This window comes from Limulus polyphemus, unplaced genomic scaffold (assembly GCF_000517525.1).
Source record: "Limulus polyphemus unplaced genomic scaffold, Limulus_polyphemus-2.1.2 Scaffold597, whole genome shotgun sequence".
Lineage (NCBI taxonomy): Eukaryota > Metazoa > Arthropoda > Merostomata > Xiphosura > Limulidae > Limulus > Limulus polyphemus.
Genome location: NW_013666207.1, coordinates 159,720 through 169,195, shown reverse-complemented (window position 1 = coordinate 169,195; position 9,476 = coordinate 159,720). Strand labels below are relative to the sequence as shown.

The 9,476-nt window shown below is 34.5% G+C and overlaps 1 long non-coding RNA gene across 1 annotated transcript in view; it reads right to left on the bottom strand.

Annotated features, from left to right (window-relative positions):
• The window catches only part of LOC111085758, a 90,491-nt gene extending 85,327 nt beyond the window's left edge, over positions 1 to 5,164 (bottom strand). The window contains exon 1 of the long non-coding RNA XR_002610558.1: positions 5,077 to 5,164. This is a non-coding gene — a long non-coding RNA (uncharacterized LOC111085758). The remainder of the gene's footprint in view (positions 1 to 5,076) is intronic.
• Positions 5,165 to 9,476: the final 4,312 nt, after the last annotated feature.

Here is a 9,476-nt window from a genome sequence, read left to right as displayed (position 1 = left end):
CTTGAAACTCGGTTTTGTATACTATAAGAAAGATTACCACCGTCACGCCTGTTGACTTGAAACTCGGTTATGTATACTATAAGAAAGCTTACTACCGTCACGCCTGTTGACTTGAAACTCAGTTATGTATACTATAAGAAAGACTACCACAGTCAGCCCTGTTGACATGAAACTCAGTTATGTATTCTATGAGCAAGATTACCACAATCATGTCTGTTGACTTGAAACTCAGTTATGTATATTATAAAAAAAGATTACCACCGTCATATTTGTTAACTTGAAACTCGGTTATGTATACTATAAGAAAGCTTACTACCGTCATGCCTGTTGACTTGAAACTCATTTATGTATATTATAAGAAAGATTACCACCTGTTGATTTGAAACCCAGTTATGTATACTATAAGAAAGATTACCACAGTCAGCCCTGTTGACTTGAAACCCAGTTATGTATACTATAAGAAAGATTACCACAGTCAGCCCTGTTGACTTGAAACTCAGTTATGTATATTATGAGAAAGATTACCACAGTCATGTCTGTTGACTTGAAACTCAGTTATGTGTATTATAAAAAAGATTACCACCGTCATATTTGTTAACTTGAAACTCGGTTATGTATACTATAAGAAAGATTACCACCTGTTGATTTGAAACTCAGTTATGTATACTATAAGAAAGGTTACCACAGTCAGGCCTGTTGACTTGAAACTCATTTATGTATATTATAAGAAAGATTACCACTGTCATGCCTGTTGACTTGAAACTCAACTATGTATATTATAAGAAAGATTACCACCTGTTGATTTGAAACTCAGTTATGTATACCATAAGAAATATTACCACAGTCAGGCCTGTTGACTTGAAACTCATTGATGTATATTATAAGAAAGATTACCACCGTCATGCCTGTTGACTTGAAACTCAATTATGTATATTATAAGAACGATTATCACCGTCATGCCTATTGACTTGAAACTAGTTTTCTATATTATAAGAAAAATTACCACAGCCATATCTGTTGACTTGAAACTCAATTATGTATTCTATAAGAAAGATTACCACAGTCATATCTGTTGACTTAAAACTCGGTTATGTATATTATAAGAAAGATTACCGTCATGCCTGCTGAGTTGAAACTGTGGCCATACTGGAAGAATAATATACTCCCCTAAAATTCGGATTACCAAAGTACAAGAACTATATGACCATTAAGAGTAAAAAACATAAAACTCTTTATTATCAGTTACAACCAACTAGTTTCGGTAACACAGATACCAGCAGTTAGGTAATTGTGTTAAAGAAACCAATAGGCTGTAACTAATATTAATAGTTTACGTTTCACTGTACCAAGAAACGTCGGTTTTGTGTTTTTTACTCTATATATTGTAGCACAATGTGCCTGAAAAGAAATTATAACAAATGACCGCCAAGTCTCTTCTTAAATGAAGCTCAGATATTCGAGTGCAAAAGCTATAAATGTCATGTTTGTTCAACTGAAGCTCGGAGACCCATAGTATAGTTATTATGGATACTCCATCTATGTACTTGAAGTGTGGATATACAGTGTGCTGTAATAACGACAGGAAACATTTACTACTTCGAAGCTCCCTTATTTTATGCACGTATATATATTTATAAATACATTATTATTCCATATGTTTACTTTACCCTAAATAGTTAAGCTATAATATAGCTCTGGAAATTGCTAATTATTTTGATTACAGCTATTTATACTAAGAGAACGATAACAAGCATGTATAGTAATGAACCATAATGGTTAAAGAGTGAGAGCAACAACCGCCATCTTTATTTAGCTGGCGTATGAATGTGCAGACTAACGGAATGACAACTATTGTCCTACATTAGAGCTAGGATTTTTGACAGAGCGTTAATGGTGGCAGCCATGTTCGCTAAATTAATAATAGTCATCATGAGTACTTTCCTAAAGCGCTGATGTTCTGACAAGGATCATGGTTGCCATGGTCACTGGGTAAGGTTTTCAAGACAACAAAATGTCTGCCATGCCTTTTCACTCGAAGTATAGGAATTGAGACTTTAAGAATGGCATCCATTTTATATTCTAGAGGAGATCAAGTGATCAGAATAAAGTAATGCCCATTTGGGTCTCGATTCAAGAAAGCAATGTCTGTAGCCGTTATATCTCTCCAGTTTAGAACAATAGCAGTTTTGTCGACAAATCAAAATAATATCTGTATATATAAGGCAATTTCTAAATGAGGTTACAAGCACAGATGATTAGATGTTCTAAACTATTAGACCAATTAGATATCACAGCAAATCCTCGAATCCTAGAAAGTACACATCCACAAGATGTAAAATTGCTATTAATAATCAAACTAGAATAAAAATATTTTGATGTATTCTATAAACACTGAAACACAAAGTGATATAAGTTGGTGATTTTGAATGTGAGAATAATTCTGAAAAAAATTATACATCCAGGATAAATCAACATTAGGCACCTAATATCGTAAACGTTAAAAAATATCTTTTGTCTGAAGAAGAAGATCTCAAAAATGAGCTTGGACGTGAAGTTTACCTGACATTCAAAGGGTATGTATTAACTCCAGAGATATCAATTATTATTTATTCTTTAAATATCTTTTATAAACAATAACCGTGTCACAATACCAAATTGATACATAACTTACAATTACATAAAAATTCAATACAGAAATATGCATGAATTATTACGTATTTACTGCAAACACACCAGATCGTAAATGATCCTGATATTACGTTTATTTTTTCACACTTTATTAGTTTTCTAACAAGTAGTCCTCCGGTGGGACAGCAGTAAGTTTACAGACTTACAACGCTCAAATTCGAGGTTTGATTTACTGCGGTGAACATAGTAAATAGCCCAATGAGGCTTTACTCTAACAATAAACAAACAAATCTAACAAATGATACGTTTCATATGTCAACAAACTTGAAAAGTTACTTTTTTTTTTGCTTTGCCAAATTTTATATATTGGTTTAAAACATGGTCTCTTTCTTAATATTAAAATGTATGTATAAATCCCCATGGCGAACAATTAAAGAGAAGTTGACATCTTACAAACTTTTACTTCGTTTGGCCTACCTAAATCAAAACTTTGTTCCTAATTCATTATGAATCATTTTTGAGAAATGTTTCTTTGAAGAGAAAAAAGAACGTAGAAACGCCACACTTGTCTTATAGTTTAGCCATGAAATAATTCCACAGTTTTCTTAGCTTGGCAAACAATCAAACAAAAAAAAATTAAAAATACTTCTTGACATCTTTAGATCGTAAACAATTACTGATGTGTTGGTACACGTTAGTCAGATGGACTTAGTTTTATCTCTATATGTATATGTATATTAAATTGTGTTACCCCCCCCCCCCCAGGGATAAGTCAGAAGACTCATAACTTACAGCACAAATATCCTATTCTGTGGCTTTGCGCTTAACAAAACAACAAACTAACTAACACAGAACTACACTCTTAAGCTCTCCCTATCGGGAAACTGCCTAGAATTTGAGGAATATAATGGAAAATTATACTTTTAAACAAACGTGTTTTTTTTCCTCAAAAGCATATAATTATCGGGCTGTTAATAAATAAAACTAAAATATTTTGTTAAAATACGTTAACTGTTTAGTTTGGACTACAACAATTCATTCTTCATGATATTTCTTTTGAAAGTATATTTGTAATGAACCTCTTAAACAAGTTATAAATTTTTTGTCCATACATTCACATATAGTTAGCTTCTATAAAGTAATACACATAGTAATGTTTACGAACTTCAACTGCACTCTTACTGACACATTACGAAATCTTAACTTGTCTTTATGATTTGAACTGCGACACCTCAGTTTAGTGAGTTTAAATAAGCCTTATGCAAGTCAAGCGAAATATCTTTTTTTAACAACCGTGCAAACAGCTGAAGTCTGCAAACCACAATTTTAACACATAAATCAAAGTATATAGTCTGTCTGAACCACCTCGAATCATAACACCTGCTTACTTCTTTCAAACCGTTACCATTTTCTATAAATCGCTTATTCAGTCTTGTCTAATTAGGTATAGAAACCGGGTTTCGATACCCGTGGTGGGCAGAGCACAGATAGCCCATTGTGTAGCTTTGTGCATAACTTCAAACAAAACCATCTTCACCTAGGTTTTAGCCATATATGAATCCAAATATACACAGTAAAACGTTAGAATACCAATTTGAAATAAACGTGCATCCGTTTATGATCAAATGTCCCACACCAACTTCTCACCACAGTTACCATAGTTACCCATCACAATGATGACCCTAATGATCTCCATTTTGCTAACATAACATGAATTTTCTGGTATCATCAGCCATCTCATCACAAATCAATCTACAATCTTTCGATAATAACAAGGAAAAACAATTATGACAGGCAAACTTTATTACGGTCATGTGAACTTGTAATGTTTACATGAAACCTGGTGAAATTTAAACAAATTCGTGGTAAGGTACCAGTCAGAATTTACGATAGCACGGGGCTGGAGAAAATGTGATGAGGGATAATTGTTTACTTCTTCAAAATGGGGATGAAAAGGAACTAGTCAGAATTTACAACAGGGGGATCTGGGGAATATGATAGGGATTATTTTTTACTTCTTCAAAATGGGGTCATGATTTTTTTACCATCATCATAGTAAAACTATTAAACAAAAAACATACATCATCACAAATCAGCTACACCGTCACAGACGGATGTGCCCTCATGTGGATAGTGCACTGGCCTGTAAACTGCAAAGTCCTAGGCTTTGTAAGGCTTCGGTTGCGGAGAAGCTGATCTAAGGTGATACGTGCCCTGTGTTTGACAGGTACAGAGATTTTAGCATAAAAAGTGGAACTAAATCAAGCAGACAGGCAGAAACGAGTCTGGTGAAAATGTAAAAAAAAACAAAAAAAAACTTGCTTCCAATACCAGTTTCTGAAGATGTGTTACTTGCTCCAATGGACATTTTGAAATCGATCAAATGTACTTGTAATGGCAATGTGTAGTGCAAATCAAAGAGATATAGCTATAGTAAGACAGACTTACTCTGTTCAATATTCTGTTGTTGTCAAAGAAGCAAAGACTGCTGCAACAGTTCCACAATGGCAACATCTACTTTGGAACAACTTGATGACTAAAGATGAAAGGAAGATATTGAGTGGTTGTAATCTCTATATTAATGCATGACGATACTATTATATAATCAGTTATTTACCATTGTGTTCTATTTGAAAGCAAACGACAATCACTCTCCAAAATGTTAACTTATAAGTATATTCGGCAATTTTATCGTCTTTACTAGGTTGAAGTTAGCGCAAAGAGTCATATCATTTTTTTTTTCTTAAGTAAAGATATAACTGATGTCAAATCAAACAATATCTTGTTTATACAACGATTACATTTAATTATTTTGGATATATTGGGCCTACGGAAGGCTTTTAGAAAAATGTCACGAAATACAATAGTCAATCCAATATATGAGTTTAATGCCCATGACTCCTAAGTCGAGAATTTATCATAAAATTTTATTTAAAAGTCAAACTAGGTCACTGCTAGGTTGATCTGTAATGTTGAAATGGTTAGACAGAAGTCAGTCTATTCTGATATGGTAGCCATATTGGCCGCCATGTCCAATTTTCTATTCCCAAATGAAATTACACATATTAAAAATGTATATTCCGACTCCTTGACCCCGAAGACATAAATATAGATATCAAATTTAGGGTTCCATATCATACAGAAAGTGAGGTATTAGAGATTTCTTGTTTTGGTAGCCATATTAACCACTATCTTAATTTTTTTAATTACCTTTTATAATGGCAAGTCACTTGGTTTCATATTTGAACTCCTTGATCTTAAAACCTAAGTGTAAACACTATAATTGTGTTTCTATGTCATATAAGAGCTGATATGTGGGCTTCTCTTTGATTTGGCAGCTATCTTGTCCGCCATCTTGAACATATCGAAATTCCCAAGTCTCACAAAAAATAGTCCATCGAATTCGTAATAAGCGCCCTCGAATTATCCTAAAACCATCAAGAAACGCTGTATAAACGCCAAGATGAGGTTCACCTCAAAAAGTGAGTTTGATTGCTGGAGTAGGTAGAACAATTTTTTGACAAGTAGAAAAAATGCGTATTTACCTGTTACATCAGTGACAAAACACCCGTTGAATAGGTAGGTTTTGAATTTATACATGAAAGTTGAAACGACTCTCCCCCCCCCCCCTTAATGCGAATACATCCTTTTGTTAGTTGGACAGCTGGAAGGAAATCCCAATTGTCACTGAAGATTAGGCGATATCCACGCGATAGGCATGCCTATACTGAATTTGCGAAATGCCAGCTATTGTTATCTGTCTATTGAGGATTAAATTTTGTTCAACAGTATATGACAGGCGGAGAGTCAAGTTTCAGCTCACCTAAGATGCTCTAGACATCTGATTGACAATTTGTTTTTTGTTGTTTTTTTACAGAGTTTAACAATCGTTTGCACAGAAGTATAAAAATCAAACCCATAATTCTTGCTGAAGAGTTTTGAGAAAATTTATTTATTTACCAGGCGACACTTGAAACAGCAACAACAACTACAACAAATGTTTAAAAACAATTAGTTTTTATGAATAAAAACTTTTGGGCACTTTCTATCTCTAACTTTATATAGTCTTTTCTACAGAAAAATATGTTGTGAACTCTGGTAATCTTACATATTTGTGTATTTGTATCTAATAATCTAGGAACTTAGCGTGGTCCACTAGTTAGAGTGGCAGACAATGGATTTGCGAATCTATGTTTGCGTCTAGTTATTGTCAAGAAACAATTTTAGCTGCGAATTTTGTAGCTGTGGGTGCGTTATAAGAGTTATGGTCACATCCTATTATTAGGTCACATAATAGTAGCTCAAGAGTTCATGGTGGGTACTGTTGACTAGTTGCCTTCCCTCTAGTCTATCAGCTCAAAATTTGGGACGGATAGCGGAGATATCTCTCGAGTACCTTTGCGCGAGTAACTGAAAACAAACAAACTGGTATTCTTAAAATTACTTTTATGTTGTTGTTTTTAAAAGTAATAAATAAATTCCGAAAACCATAATTCAAGTTAATATATTATGCAAAAGACAGCTATATTGACTAAATCCTTGCACAGAAATACCTTAAATTATTTCCATTTTCCACAGATTTAACACACAAGTCTTGTCGATGACTAACATACCCATACAATGATTACACAGGCCTGCGAATTTAAACCTCATAAAGTTTGTTTTGGTTTTAATAACGGATCTTCCATAATTCAGCTACACAGATTTCGAAAACAATATAATTTTTTTCTATTACGCAAGGATTTTTTAAAAATCGGGAACAAGAAAAAACTCTTACTTAGATCAAATTATTATTTCATTTACCACAATGAAATTTTTTTATTATTATGGTTGTGTTCTAGAACGATCGATAAGACTTTCACGTCGCGATTGGTCTAGAGAAATCTATAGCCAGTGGTTGTCAACATTTTAAGCATAACAAAATGTGACCCAATTTTTAAAAAAATTATTCACTTATGTAAAAGTACATATGACGTTTTATGAAAAATCTGTACGAGATGGAGAAAAATGGATATCATTTTCTGATTCAGCGTACAGGAATTATTGTAGAACACATAAAAATTTGAAGACAATAAAACCATCGCAGGCCTGTGTTGTTATGTTGTGAGGTGGAAGGTTATTAGAACATAATGAAAATAATGAATTACGAGCAAGTTTTGCGGCTGTGGCTTCCTGTTATAGATTTAACCATGAAATTTACATTGATAATAAACATTATTTAAAGAATTTAACAAAGAAAGGCGAGTTATCTCTATCCGGAATATAACTTCATTTTTTATATAAAAGACAACATTTGTTAATATTGTTTAAGGATAAGCTGCACAAAAGTATGAAGTAAAATACTGAAAAAAAAGTTAGAATTAACTAACGATCTACCACGACTTCTGGACTGGGTAAAGGTTCCTGAGGAGAATATTTTTATGTATATGTATTTTCGATTGATGTATGAATTTAAATTACTAACAGATCGTTTAATAAAAATAATTCAGAAGAATAAATTAGTAGAGCCAATGTTACACATTCTTCAAATCCTAAATAAATATAAGTTCTCTGTGGTGTAGTTTTTTTTAATTTCGCGCAAAGCTACACGAGGGCTATCTGCGCTAGCCGTTTCTAATTTAGCAGTGTAAGACTAGACGGAAGGCAGCTAGTCATCACCACCCACCGCCAACTCTTGGGCTACTCTTTTACCAACGAATAGTGGGATTGACCATCACATTATAAAGCCCCCACGGCTGAAAGGACGAGCATGTTTGGTGTGACGGGGATTCGAACCCGCGACCCGCAGATTGCGAGTCGAGTGCCCTAACCACCTGGCCATGCCGGGCCACTGTGGCGAGTAAGAGACATCTTAAAACACCATACACAGACACTGCAAGAAACCTAGTCTTCTTATTTCGAGTTGCTCTTGCAGTGACAAGTGGTGAATCGAACGATAGATTGTACTTATATTTATTATTACTATTCTAAACAGATTATCTGTTGAGTAATTCAAAAGAATGCATTAGCACCATCGATAATACATATTCTTCAAATATTGTAAAATATAAGATGGTGAGTAAGAGGCAAATCAAAACACCACTTATATATATACTGAATGATGAATGCCTTATATTAAAAAGATTTTCAATGTGCAGGTCAAGTGACAATTACAGCTAATATAAAGTCGCGATGGAACGGAATGCATCTAAAATACATTTTAATATTTTATAGCGTTTCATGAGTAGTGTGATTCCACCGAAAGTTGACCACTTTAAGGAAGAGTATGTTTGTTTGTTTTGGAATTTCGCGCAAAGCTACACGAGGGCTATCTGCGCTAGCCGTCCCTAATTTAGCAGTGTAAGACTAGAGGGAAGGCAGCTAGTCATCACCACCCACCGCCAACTCTTGGGCTACTCTTTTACCAACGGATAGTGGGATTGACCGTCACATTATAACGCCCCCGCGGCTGAAAGGGCGAGCATGTTTGGTGGGATGCGGATTCGAACCCGCGATCCTCAGATTGTGAGTCGAGCGCCTTATCCACCTGGCCATGCCGGGCCGGGAAGAGTATGTAACAGTCCTTTCCGACGCAAAATATTCATACACTCATATCATAAGGATACGTTCAGATCAAGGGTTTAGAATGTCTAAAACGACAATATCCCTTGTACTTAATGGCATTGGATTGTTTGTTTGTTTGTTTTGAATTTCGCGTAAAGCTACACGAGGGCTATCTACGCTAACCGTCCCTAATTTAGCAGTGAAAGACTAGAGGGAAGGCAGCTAGTCATCACCAACGAATAGTGAGATTGTCCGTCACATTATAACGCCCCCACGGATGAAAGGTCGAGCATGTTTGGTGGAAC